The 14,617-nt window shown below is 42.0% G+C and overlaps 1 protein-coding gene across 2 annotated transcripts in view; it reads right to left on the minus strand.

Moving 5' to 3' along the window:
- imp3 (IMP U3 small nucleolar ribonucleoprotein 3) overlaps nt 1–14,617 on the minus strand; it is a 221,220-nt gene that overhangs the window by 112,279 nt on the left and 94,324 nt on the right. The gene's annotated exons all lie outside the window — the stretch shown is intronic.

Raw genomic sequence — 14,617 nt, forward strand, 5'->3', positions numbered from 1 at the left:
CATGTTTTTTTTCAGAATAGATACAAGGAAGCAAGCTAACTACACAATGCTGCTTGAAGATTTGGAACAATGATGAATCCGCTCACAGAGAAGAGGCTGGGAGGCTCGTCAAATTGTGCAAAAACAACCATCTGAGTCACAAGGTAGATAAGTCAAAGGAGATGATGTGGAATTCAGGAGGAGGAAGGTTAAGCCATCTCCACTGCACATCAATGGTCCTGTTGTGGAGAGTGGAGAGAACTCTTTGGTGTGCGTATATACAGACTACCTATCCTGGACCCACAACAATTCTTCATTCGCACCTAACACTTCTCAAGGAGTTTGAGGAGAGCAAGGCTACTAGCCTCCATCTTCACAACCTTTTACAGGAGCACACAATTCAGAGTCTCCTTTATGGCTGCATCATTGTATGGTGCAGTAGCTGGTAAACATTAGACCGGATGCAATACAGAGGATCATCATAATTGCCGAGAAATTCACTAGGGTCTCTCTTTCCTCTATTGACAACATCAGGTATGATACTTAAATAGGGCTCAACAAATTATAGAGGAATATTTCCATCCAGCACACAGCATCTTTGACCTATTACCATAAAGGAGGTACAGGACTGCCAGGCTGGGAAATAGCTTCTTCCCTATCCTGTAACACAGTAAATCATTCCATAACTATTTTTATGTATTTTAAATTATATGTTTGTATACATGTGATTATTATGTGCTGTGTATTGTGTGAGTGTGTGTGCACCATGGACCAGAAAAACACTAGGTGCTTTCAAATTGCCTTGTAAAATGGGATTAACCAGGCAATTCACAAGGCAGCCTGAAAGGGTCTGACCTGGTCAGCGTCGCCCAAAGTCAACCGGGTCCCTGCACTACCTAGGAGGTGTTCAGGAAACCCAGTTAAACTTACTCAGGGCACGTCAACCGGCAACTTGAACAGCAAAATGGCCAACCCGGTTTACTCCGGTAACATCAGCGCTTACTCACTGGCGTCACAAGGAAGCCCCAGCTGCAGTGATTTGGGGGGGGGAAGGGGGAAAGAGAGGGGACTCTGCTGCAGGGGAGAAAGGTCATTGCTGCGGGGGAGAGGAGTCAGCTGCCGCAGGGGCAGAGGTGGGAAATCCCTTAAATAGCCGGGTTGGCGATTTATTGGGGCTATCTATCCCCCTCAGCTTAAATGGAGCTAGAGGCACCTTTGCCCCACTAATCGCACCAGGGTCCCAGGAAGGCTACCTGGGTGCTGCAGCTTAAAAGCACCTATTGTTTCATCTAGTTGTATATGGGGTCAGTTGATAATAAACAAATACGCCCCTCAGACTCTATTTGCAAGTCATTATCCATTCAAATCAAAGGTTTGCTGAGATTTGTAGAGGCAGACAAAATAGTCAAGAGTATGGATTTAATCCCACCAACAACCAACACAGAAAATACTTTTTTCATAGGTGTAAAGTGATTATAGCAGGGAGCTAAGTACAAGGCCTGTGGTGCTCCAGAGTTGATGGAGATTGTGGAGGAAATGTCTTGCCAATTTACACTGATTGTGGTCTTGAGGGGAGGAAATCCAAGATCCAATTACACAGTGGGGATTTGAGGCCCAGGTCTTAGGAGCTTGCTGATCAGTTTAGAGGAGCTAATGGTGTTGAGTGCCTAACTGTAATCAACAAAGAGCATCCCAAATTATGTATCTTTGCTGTCCAGGTGTTCCAGCGTTTTGTGTTGAGCCAGTGAGATGGCATCTGCCGTAGACCTGTTCCTGTGGTAAGCAAATTTGAACAGATCCATGTCACCGCTCAGACAGGACCTGATATGCTTAAACACCTGCCTCTTAAAACACTTCATCACTGTGGATGCAAGTGCCACTAGTCAGTAGTCATTTAGGCAGATTACCACACTCTTATTCTTGAGCACCGATATAAATGTGGACTGTTTAAAATAGGTGGGTACCACGTCCTGTCTGGTGAGATATTGAAGATATCCATGAATACTTTGGTTGATTGGTCAGCACAGGTTTTCAGTACTTTACCGGGTACTCCACCCGGAACAGATAATTTCATGCTCCTGCAGGTAGCCCACACATCATATTAAATTTAGACATACAGTATAGTGACAGACCCTTTCGGCCCATGACCCTGTGCTGCCCAAATACACCCAATTTATTTCCACCCTCGACATGCTTTTAAATGGTGGGAGGAAAGTGGAGTACCTAGTACAAACCCACACAGACATGGGGATAATGTACAGACAATGCAAGATTCAAACCCCAGTCCCAGTTACTGACCGCCAAGCTAACTGTGCAGCCCCCATCAACTTCCAATACCGACAGTAGGAGATCATTAGTGGTCATGGGGATGCACAGGGGTTCTTTCTTGATCTGGTGGTCAAATCGAGCATTGAGTTCATCTGCCAGTGAAGTTTTGCTACCTCCTATTGGTATAGTAGCAGGTTATGTCATTTCGGCCCTGCCACAGCTATCGGGTATCCTTCGTTGTTTCCATTCTCATTTGGAATGGGAGCACTCCTGTACACCACAACCTACTCTTAATTTTTAACACCTCTACCCAGGTCTTTACTTTATCTAATCAACATCTCTACCCTTTATGGACTCAATCGTCATCTTCTGCTGCCAAGGAAAACCAGCCAACATACTGAATGACCCATTACACACTGGCACACTCTCTTCTCCTCAAAGCGAAGGCTCAAGAGTCTGATACACGGTATAAATCACAATATCCTCCCCATCATTACTTTACCATTGCCTTGAACAGAATGACCATCACAGTTCAAATCCAATGTCTCACAACTTTCCTTTCATAGCAAGTAGGAATGAGCAATTAGAAGCAGCAACACCCAAATCCTATAAACAAAGAAAATATCAGGCTTTCTGCAGAATAATAACAGCCCATTTCTCTTTCAGTCTTTGTTGGATATTTTACACTGCAGCAAAAAGTTTGAACTGTCCTGCATGGCTTCAATTTAAGTACAATCTAGAACTGCTGTACGAATAAAGGATGCAATTTCTTGAAATTGGAAGTATAGAGTATCCAAACAGAATATCAAACTTTAAAAAACTTGAAAAAATGCATACAAAAAAAAATACACACAGCATCAATAAGAGCAAACCACAGGCACCATCTGTTCCTCGACACAAGAACATGATTTTCCCTCACCAGCCTTCTCCACATCCAATGTATTATTCTGCAATTTCTGTCACCTACAACATGATTCCACCACCAGACATATATTTCCCCCCTCCACCTTCCGTAGGGAATGCTCCCTCCATATCCCTCGTCCACTCCTCCCTTCCCATTAATTGTCCCCTTGGCATCTTCCCTTTTGACCATAGGAAGTGCCACAATGGCACCCACACCCTCACAATTCGGGGCCACAAACAGTGCTTCCAAATGAAGCAACATCTCACTTGTGAATCTGCAGGATCCATCTACTGCATTGTGTGCTCCCGTTGTGGCCTTCTCCGCCTCAGAGAGACTGGATGCAAACTGGAAGATCGCTTTCCTGAGCACCTTTGCTCTGTCTGCATTAATTACAGGTGTGACAGATTATGTTGTGTTTGTATTGCATATAGATATGTTTTTTGGAGAAAAATTGGGGCAGGGCTTTTAGTGAAGGTCGCATATAAACACTTCAAAACAAATCTTATTTAAAATACTGGAGCTCTGCTCATGCTAAACATGTTGGTGCCAACAGCCTTTGCAGAAGCTTTGGAGAGTGCCCAAGAGACTTCACTAATGGATTGCTGTTTACAAAAAGGCAACATATAACCATATAGCCATTTACGGAGCAGAAACAGGCTATGTTGGCCTTTTGAGTCCGCACCGGTTCACTGTGTGTGTGCAAATTCAAGAAATGTTCTTTGGTTCACAGTTCAATCTCACTTCTCCTTCTTCCAAGTTCTCTGGTTGCAGGAAATCACCATACTGTGCACAGAATTCAACATGTATAAAGTTCACCAGGCTTGGTGCTTGTAAGGGAAATGTTTACCACTCAGGAAGGTTCTAGATGAAAGAACTTGTCAGAGCCGCAGACTGTCTGGAGTGGAACTTGCTGTTTTAAGAGGGTCATTTGTTTTTTTTTGGGGGGGGGGTGGGGGAAAAGAGAGAAAGAGAAAGAGAGAGAGAGAAAGAGAGAGAGAGAAAGAGAGAAAGAGAGAGAGAAAGAGAGAGAGAAAGAGAGAGAGAAAGAGAGAGAGAAAGAGAGAGAGAATAAATTCAGTTCTACAGTTTTAAAGTCAGCAGCAGCTGGGACTGGAACAGGACAAGCTGGCAAGCTTGTGGAAAACCCCATTTGGGAGATGGACTGTGAGTGTTTAGTTCAGCCTGGTCAAAGCCCTTGTGGTTCATACAAGAGGAGAGGACTGGCTGTCTAATGTTTCACTTGAAATAAGAGAAACGAAATGGAACTCTGTGGTGACCTGAAAGAAAGAGGTTATCATCTGGAGAATTCTGAGGGGACAAGTTTCTTCGCAATACACCGAAGTGGCTGATGGAAGTAAATCAGTTGTGGATGTCCAGAGTACAACAAATCTCTCCCTGAAAACCGACAATAAACTTTCTGAGCAGTAACCATTTACCTTTCAATCACAAAGCCTGGTGATAAATGTTAAATTCTGTGCTCAGTTTAAGAATTGCCTACAACCAGTGAACTTGGAGGAATGAGAAATGAGATTGGATTGTGAATCAAATAAACTTTCTGAACTTACACACACATTACATACACGTGCACTTTGAATTAGAAGGGGGTTAAGTTAGGTTGGACAACAGACTCGCCAAGGCAAATAGCACCTTTGGAAGACTACACAAAAGAGTCTGGAAAAACAACCAACTGAAAAACCTCACAAAGATAAGCGTATACAGAGCCGTTGTCATACCCACACTCTTGTTCGGCTCCGAATCATGGGTCCTCTACCGGCATCACCTACGGCTCCTAGAACGCTTCCACCAGCGTTGTTTCCGCTCCATCCTCAACATTCATTGGAGCGCTTTCATCCCTAACGTCGAAGTACTCGAGATGGCAGAGGTCGACAGCATCGAGTCCACGCTGCTGAAGATCCAGCTGCGCTGGGTGGGTCACGTATCCAGAATGGAGGACCATCGCCTTCCCAAAATCGTGTTATATGGCGAGCTCTCCACTGGCCACCGTGACAGAGGTGCACCAAAGAAGAGGTACAAGGACTGCCTAAAGAAATCTCTTGGTGCCTGCCACATTGACCACCGCCAGTGGGCTGATATTGCCTCAAACCGTGCATCTTGGCGCCTCACAGTTTGGCGGGCAGCAACCTCCTTTGAAGAAGACCGCAGAGCCCACCTCACTGACAAAAGGCAAAGGAGGAAAAACCCAACACCCAACCCCAACCAACCAATTTTCCCCTGCATCCACTGCAACCGTGTCTGCCTGTCCCGCATCGGACTTGTCAGCCACAAACGAGCCTGCAGCTGACGTGGACATTTACCCCCTCCATAAATCTTCGTCCGCGAAGCCAAGCCAAAGAAAAAAGAAAGAAAAGTTATAAGTTAAAGTGTGATTCTGTTTGCATGTTTAAATATAACTAAAAGCAACTTTTGTTTAAGTAACCATTTTGTCTTGGTGAATATTTATTGCTGATGGGTTTTGGCGTCCTCTGGGCTCATAACACAGGGATCTGCCAGTGGCCAACCATTTAAATTCTGCACCCTAGTCCTGCACTGACAGGTCTGTTCATGGCCTCGCACTGCCAAAGGTCACCCATAAACTGGAGGAGCAATACCGAATATTCTGTCTGGGCACAGTCAAGCCAGATGGCATTAACATCAACTTCACCAGTTTCTGCTAGAACACTTCCAATTCTCCCCTATTCCACAACCTCCTTTCTTCCAGTTCTCGATCCCATTCACCCTCCATTCACAGAGCAATCCCCTCTTGCCTCATTTACTCTTGTGCTCTCCCTCCCTTATCTACCTAATACCTCTTGCCTGTGGACCTCCTCCTCCTGCCCGGACCACACCATTTTATTCAAGCACCTACGCTCCTTTTGCTCCTACCTTGATAAAGGGCTCAAGCCCGAAACATTGGTCATGTATCTTTATATTTGCTATATAAAGTACGCTGTGTGACCTGCTGATTTTCTCCAGCATTGTGTTTTTACTTCAATCACAATGTCTGCAGACTTTCGTGTTTACTACAGGGAAACAAAAATTCAGTGCAGTGAAAGAGAGAAATAGCAATTTATTAATAAAACGATTCATTAATCAAACTAATTACCTAAAAATCTTCAGAGCTTCAAGATGGAACAGAATAAATCAAAGTATAATCAAAGTGAAAAGGAGCAGTCATAATCTAAAAAGCTAAGTTTTTTTTCATCCAAACAGCTTGGTAATCTTTCAGTTAAAAAGAGAACAATAATAAGGCCATTAAATTCCAAATGTGAGCAGATGAAGGTAAAAAAAAATCTTACAAACTGAAGGAGTGCAACTTCAACATGACAGAACTGGAAAAATCAATCTGTTTCTGTTTAGCTAACTATCTAATCTACAATGTAAACAGCTCAACAATCAATTCTCACCAAAGATTCTCATCTTTGAAAAGTGCTGAAACCATTGCCATTTGGAAACTGACTCATCATTAGTTCCAAAAATTGTAAAATCAAGGACTGACAAAATGACTGAAAATAAAAGTTAATTTGAAATACATTACACAACACCCATTTTAATCGATTTAACCTTAAACAAAATTAAAACTAAAATTCTCATCAAGTGAACATTTCTAGACTTAACAGAAATGTTTGAAATGAGGAATATTAAGAATGAAAAAGTTTAAAAAACCCCATTTTCTCATTCTGCAAAGGGATTTATAAACATACATATTAGCACAGCTCTCATGAATGTTGACCTGTTGGAAACATTGTCTTTCATACTAAAGAAGTCCTTAGTGATAAATGGGAAGAATTTTTTTTTAACTCTGCTCCTATAAACAACATGGGTATATTGATCTTCTTTGTTGACTGTTGGCCTTGACTGAGCTAAATAGCAACTCAATATTTGTTCATCGCAATTTTAAATTTCAAAATAATTTATAGGCCATCAAAACATTTGGAATATCAATATTTTAACAGATCTTGATTGTTGAATATTAAAATAGATGGCTATGTAACCTAATTTAAATTCAAAGGTATCTCAAAAACAAGAGTTTTTGGGATTTGGGATTTCTGCATTTGGGAGCAGAAAAATAGCCTCTTCATTATCTGAAAACATTCCTTCATGTAACTTGACAGTTTGACTTTGAGCCAGCAGATTGAGGCAACCATGAAAAAGGCACACCGACATCTCTAGTTTCAAAGAAGTGTGAAGAGATTTGGCATGCCATCAAATACAGTATCAGACTTCTACAGGTGCACTTTGGAAAGTATATTGATTGGTTATATCACAGCCTGGTTTGGAAACTCAAGCGCCCAGGAATGCCGAAAGCTGCAGACAGTCGCAAACCTAGCCAAGTCCATCAGAAGCTCCCACATCTCATCCATTGAACACATCTATGTGAGACAACGATTCAAGAAGGCATCTAACATGACAAAGGACCCCATCACCCTAATCGCAACCCTCTTATCACGGCGACCTTTTGGCAGAAAGTACAGAAGCCTGAAGACCATTACCTCCAGGTGCATGAACAATTTCTTTCCAATAGCTATCAGGCTCTTGAACCTTTCCTGACTGCTCCGACACTAAAAAAAGACTGCCTACATTATTATAATGCCACTTTGTTTTCTTCCACGATGATAGCTGTGAATATTTAATATTAACCTTTTGTATTTATTATCTCTTTTTAATTTTGCTAATGTACACAGTAGTGTTTCTCTCTCTCTTCCCCCCCACCCTCCCCCAACAAAGCACCTGTTTAGTTACAGCAATGTACTGGCAACAAATTCATTAATTATTTTAGAAAATAATCTTGCTTGTACCTGAGTAATATCTTAATAATACTTTACGTGTAACTATGACTGCAGCCACTCGTAACCATAACTTAAGTAATTGGCTGGAAGTAGAAATAAAAACATGCATTTTAATAATGCTGAAAGGGAAAAAAGACTGACTTAAACAAAGTTCTGGGAAGTTTGGAGGAAAGCACAGGATACCTGCCAAGACAAAAAGAATTAAGCTAAATACAATCCACTGGAGGAACTGAAAGAATGATAATCATCAAGACTCGATCAGTTTTGTTGAAGGATTCCAGCCCAAAATATCAACCATTCTTTTGCTCCTACTGATGCTGCTCAACCCACGAAGTTCCTCCAACAGATTGTGTTTAGCATCAGATTCCAGCATCTCAAGTCCTGTTTACCTCCAAAAAGAATGAAGGATTTGAGACTAATTAGTTAGTGGAACAGAGCACTGTCCAAGCAACATTGGCCTGGAGAAGTAGTACAACAAAAAGGAGTAATTCTTTGAATGTACAATAACAGTCAAAATATCAGCAAATATGGTGATGGGTAAGCAGGGACATAGGAAAAAGTTTAGAGGTAAGTGGGACATCAGCCATACAGCAATTGGAGAGTCAAGTCTTAACATAATAAAAGTGTAGTTAAACAGAAAAGTCTGCAGATGCTTTGATTTAGTGCATACATGAACGTACTAGAGAATCTCAACAGGTCACACATCTAAAGGAAGCAAAGGGGAACCGGCATTTCAGGCCTGAGCCCTTCAGAAAGGTATGATGAAGGGTTCAGGCCTGAAACGCTGGTTCCCCTTTGCTTTCTATAGATGTTGTGACACCTGCTACGTTTCTCCATCACTTATGTGCATTGCTTAATAAAAGTACAAACTGACAAGAGCACATTATGGATGTAGAAGATGGTAATTTTGCAAAATAGAAGTGAAGATTAAAAGTTCACAGTCATGTGAAACCTGGTTCAATTCCACTTCAAGCAAGCAAATTAGCAACACAGACTGTGGATTCGTAAAGTCGGATGGAGAATGATCCTAGGGACTGATGACGTGCAGACTAGTTAATGAGAGTGAAACATGAAAAGTCTGCAGACACTGTGATTGTAGTGAAAACACAATGTCAGAGAAACCCAGCAGGTAATGCAGCTTATTTTATATAGCAAAGATACATGACCGACATTTGGGGCTTGAGGCCTTCATCAAGATATGAGAAAAATGCAGGCAGGTACCTGAATAAAATGAAGAAAGGACAGGCAGTAGGAGGAGTACAGGTCCACAGGCACTAGGTCATAGGTGAATATGGGAGGGAGAGCACAAAAGGGAAGATGTTGGGGGGTAGTGGAAGAGGAGGAGGGAGGTCTAGTGCTGGGGAAGCCAGAAAGTGGAGGGTGAGGAGGAAGGAAGAGATTAAGGCTGGGTTTGAGGGCTGGGGAGGCCAGAGGTGTCAGGCATTGGGGTTGGGGGAGGGTGTAGGGGCAGGTGCGAGGCAGGGCAAGTCAGGGAGAGTTGGGGGGTGGGGAGAGAGAGGTCTGAGGGCCAGTGGGTGGGAAGTAGAGGAACTCAAAGGAATAGATGGGGTGTGAGCAGGGACTGAAAGTAGATAGGGAAGAGTGTTGGGAGGGAGGATGAACCTGTGGGATCCAGTGGCAAAGGAGTCATAGTACCAGCCCTGCAGAGGCTGAGGTTGGTGTGGGAAACGGCGAGTCAGTTTGGATGCTGGAACAAGGGGTCAGGACCAGAGCAGGCAGTTGTGTACACAGAGCCATCAGGGTTTCGATGCATGTGTGGCCAGGACCGGGTTCAGCAGTGGAGGCACAAGGAGCAACAGCCGGTAGGCAGCCAGAGACGAGGCAATGAGTTTGCCACAGAGTTTCCAGTATGTCAGAGGCCAGGGCCAAGATGAAAATGTGTCAGAGATTGCAGAGGTTGTAGTCTCGTTTGAGGTGAGCTTCTAATCCTTGATGGCTGCTTGGTGAGTGAAAAACTGGTGGAGGATGAACTGCAGAATTATGTGGCAGACCAGGTCAGCAGCAAGAGAGAGCGTGAGTGTTCGCTATTATCTTCACAAAAGTCAATGAACAAGAGACCATTTCAGTATTCCGAAAGGGGTGGGAACTCCACTTGAAGGGGTAGGACTTTGGAGACTGACAGCGAGATCAGAATGGGGGAGAAAAAACTGCTTTTCATGCCATCCTCTCTTTACAAAACAAGTGCAGAGTATATTGTTACAAAGAAAATGTTTAGTTGAAAACAGTGGAAGAGCAGCATCGTTTTACTTACAAGAGATCAATTCAGTCATCTGGTAAAAGAGGGAAGAAACGGTCCTTGAATCTGGGCATGCAGGTTTTAAAACATGAATCTTCTGTCTAATGGGAAGGGGGAGAAGAGAGTACGACAGGGATTAGAAGGGTCTTTCAACATGTTGGTTGCTTGTAAGTTGGATAGAGAAGGGAAGTGCCGGTCTTATGCAAAAAAGTGTCAACAGCAAGAAAATGTTGGTTGAGCAGAGGCTGGGGTGATGGGAGGAGTGAAGGGAGAAATTCAAAGAAAAAACTTATGTTGAAGCATCCTGCCTGAGCAGCAACATGAATCCATTCCGATTTGCCTACCACAGCAACAGGTCTACAGCATATGCCATCTCACTGGCTCTACACAAAGCCCTGGAACACTTGGACTGCAAAGACACATTCATCAGGATGCTCTTTGTCGACTGCAGTTCATCCCCTCAAAACTGACCAGCAAACTCCAAGATCTGGGCCTCAATACTCCACTGTGTAATTGGATCCTGGATTTCCTTACCTCAAGACCACAATCAAAGAGAATTGCCAAGAACATCTCCACAACTGCACAGCTGCATTCTTAGCCCCCTTCTCTACTCACTTTACACATACAACTGTGTGGCTTGGTTCAACAAAAACACAATCTCCAAATTTGTCAATGATACCACAGTAATGGGCTGTATAAAATGGGCGATGAGTCAGCATACAGGAGGGAGATTGAAAACTTCGCTAAATGGTATATTAACAACAACTAAGGAGCTGATTGTGGACTTTTGGAAGGTGTACGACCGTCTGATCATTGGGGAATCAGAGGTGGAGAGGATGAGCAAATTTAAATCCCTGGGAGTTACTATTTTAGAGGACCTTTCCTGGACCCAACACATAAATGTCATTGGGAAGAAAGCACGTCAGCACCTCAACTTCCTCAGGTGTTTGCAGAGGCTTGGTATTACATTGAAAATCTTGGTAAACATCTACAGATGGTTAACGGAAAGTGTGCTGACTGGCTGCATAATAGCCTGTTATGGGGACTCCAATATCTAAGCAGAAAGCCCTGTCTCTACAATGTCTTCTTTTTTGTTTATGTATCTTTCTTGAGTACTTTTTTTTTGCACCATCATCAAGTAGAAATTCTGCCTGGCCCACATGGAAAAGTATCTCAGGGTTACTCTGACAAGAAATCTCAACATTGAAACCAGTGAACCCCAAGTATAATGGAACAGGCATCGGAATTCTTTGCAGTTGCTGCTGGAAGTGAGGGCAGTCAGTGAGGATCCCGGTACGTTGGTTCCTGGAAGCTCGATATTCCTCACACGAGCTGACATAATTTTCATGAAATAATATTACAATTCCTACAGACATAATGGAACATTTATATTTTGCTTGGGTCATCATTCTTTTTCCTCTGAATTTACTCTCATGGAACAATGGAAAGTGAACTGAAGCAACCAATCTGAATGGTTTCTCCACTGCTCATCTTTAAATACTGCATTTTTTAAAAATGTCTTCCTCAAATGCTATGAAGCAAATCAAATGCACTGAATATAGATCTTTAAATGATATCAACACCTGAAGGATAAAGATCGATGGAAGCAGACTTGTTTTGTTGAGGCTAGTCAACTTGCATTTCGATGGTCACAAAAATGCCAGCCATCTTCATGTACTTCATTCAAACTCACCTTTGATCCTACACCACGCAAAGGGAACAAGAGAACAAGTGCATGGCAAGACTGTCACTATTTTGGGAGCTGGGTCATAAAGAGCTAAAGCATTCACACTGTCCCCATGAATTGTAAGGCATGAACTATTTTAGCTTTTAATAAGTGAGTAAATTTCAGCGATCTGAGGCACTTTATGCACCATGCACCATATAGAACTGTGAGATATACAGGCCTGAAATATCAAAGGTTTGATAACCAAACTTGAAGTTGTTTTCAGCTAGGAAGCATACCATACTTGGCTTTTTCATTCCACTGCTCCAGACAATGAAAAGAAAATCAGACAGGGATTATAACATGGGTAATTATTGAGTGACACTCCAGGAATATATGTGAAAAATATACACCTGCTGTTACACAGACAAGTCACAAAGCCAAACCACATGCACCCATCTTCCGAAGGAGTGGAAACATAAAAATCTTGAAACAAACTCTCCCAACAAAGTATCACAAAGTGAGTGGTAGCATAGAGGTAGCGTGACACTAATACAGTACCAGCAACCTAGGTTTGAATCCAGTGCAGTTTTGTACATTCTCCCTCCACATGCGCGGGATTTCCCTGGGTGCTCTAGTTTCCACCCACCAAAAGCATAGAGGGTTGCAGGTAAACCGCGAAGGGCAGCATGGTTGGCATAGTGGTTAGCGCAACACCTTTACAACACCAGCGATCGGGACCGGGGTTTGAATCTTGTGCTGTCTGTAAGGAGTTTCTACATTCTCCCCATATCTGCGTGGGTTTTCCCAAGGGGCTCCAGTTACCTCCCACTATTCGAAACATATGGGGGTATAGGTTAATTTGGTGTAAATTGGGACTCATGGGCTGAAATGGCCTGCTAATGTGCTGTCTGTCTAAATTAAATTTAATATTAAAATGTCCAGAATCAGCTTCTACTGCATTGTAAATAAATTTAAATTTAATTTTTTATATGATTTCATAAACTAAAAACTAAATAATACTTTAAAAATAAAACCCAAAGAGAACTATAACAAGTTCCTGGCTTCAAATATTTTCAATAATTAGTTAAAGCTCATATACAACCATTTTCCTTCTTAGCTATTTTTATCTGCACAACAAATGAACTCCAGACTACAACTTACTAGCATGCAACAAGCATATTTTGCAATTGGAGGGTACAACAGAGAAGCTCCAAAATATTACATAAGTTATTTCAATACAAGTACTTCAGAGAGGATTATGATGATATTACATTATTTAAACTGCTTTGCTTTATGACAATTGTTGAACTGGGAAATTCAGTTCAAATATGAACTGAGTGAGAACAAAGTATTGGGCTAATGCCAGCAATTCCATCTGCAACTTTAATTTCAGTCCCAAATTTCCTGATGGATTCTTGCTGACTATTTCACATCTATGCTTCAACACTGATCTTCTCACCAGTCCAATGGCAGTGCATCAATGTCTAACAGTGAGAAAATGTGCAACAAAATGCCTCTGTATCAGCTCAGGAAAATCTTAAAAGTACCAGCAGCTGTGCACAAGACAATGGATTAAGCTAATGTATTTCATTCAATCCCCCTTTTAAGACACAGTCGAACAGAGTAACACTGAACTATGCAAACATTATCGTATCCAGCTGTTTAAACTTCACAGTACTTTATCACCATCAGACAAATACCCCTTCACAGAATGAAAGATCTGTTCAATCAAAATCAGAAAAAAGTTTGTTTAATACAAACTGAAATGTTCACAAAAGCTTCCTTGAAATAACACAATTGTAAAAATGAAGCCTTAATATCAAGTCAAATTGTCAACAAACTCCCTTAAAGCATGGAATTAAAATGAATTTACTTTATTTATATAGCACATTTAAAACAACTCACATTGACCAAAGAGCTGAACAGATCGTAAATTATATCTTAACTTAAGCAGCTATTTAAAGTGCAGTATAAAATGGATATTTGAGGTTCAGAATTGTACATACAACAAGGTAACAATCAATAATCACCTCAAAATGCTATCGAGTAAAAGTACAACTTCAACCTGGATTTAAAGAGTTAAAGGAAGGGGCTGTTTCAATGAAGGGAGGAATGTTGTTCCACAGTTTGGAGGCTGCAATAGCGAAGGCACGATCTCCCGAGTTTGTGATTTGAGCGTGGAAAAACCAAGTGGTCTAAACTGGCTGATCTGAGAGGTCTTGAAGTGAAGTAGGGCATTAGGAGATGGGTGATGTAGGAGTGGGCTAGTCCATTAATGTCTTTGTAAACAAACTGGAGAACTTTAAAATCTATTCTGAGCCGTATTGGCAGCCAGTAAAGGGAGGCGAGAATAGGGGTGAGATGGTCCCTCTTCTTAGCTCCTGTCAGGAGCCTCACTGCAGAGGGGATAATGATGACTGATTAATTCCCATATGTAGTTAGACTAATCTAAACGGGAGAAAATGAAGGCATGGATAGCTTTCTCAAGGTCTTTCAGTGACAGGAATGATTTGATTTTGATGATTGTGTGGAGCTGGAAAAAGCTAGCTTTTTGTCAAACTTGAAGGTGGAATCGAATATCACACCAAGGGATTTAATGTGTGGTTTGATGAGTGTGGATAAGTTACCAAGAGTGTTGGAGATACTTTTGGTGGAGTTGATGGGGGGGCGGGGAAACAAATAGGATGATCTCAGATTTGCCTTTGTTTAGATGCAGGACGTTTTGAGTCATCCAGCACTTTATGTCCTCCAGA

This window comes from Narcine bancroftii, chromosome 5, assembly GCF_036971445.1.
Source record: "Narcine bancroftii isolate sNarBan1 chromosome 5, sNarBan1.hap1, whole genome shotgun sequence".
NCBI lineage: Eukaryota > Metazoa > Chordata > Chondrichthyes > Torpediniformes > Narcinidae > Narcine > Narcine bancroftii.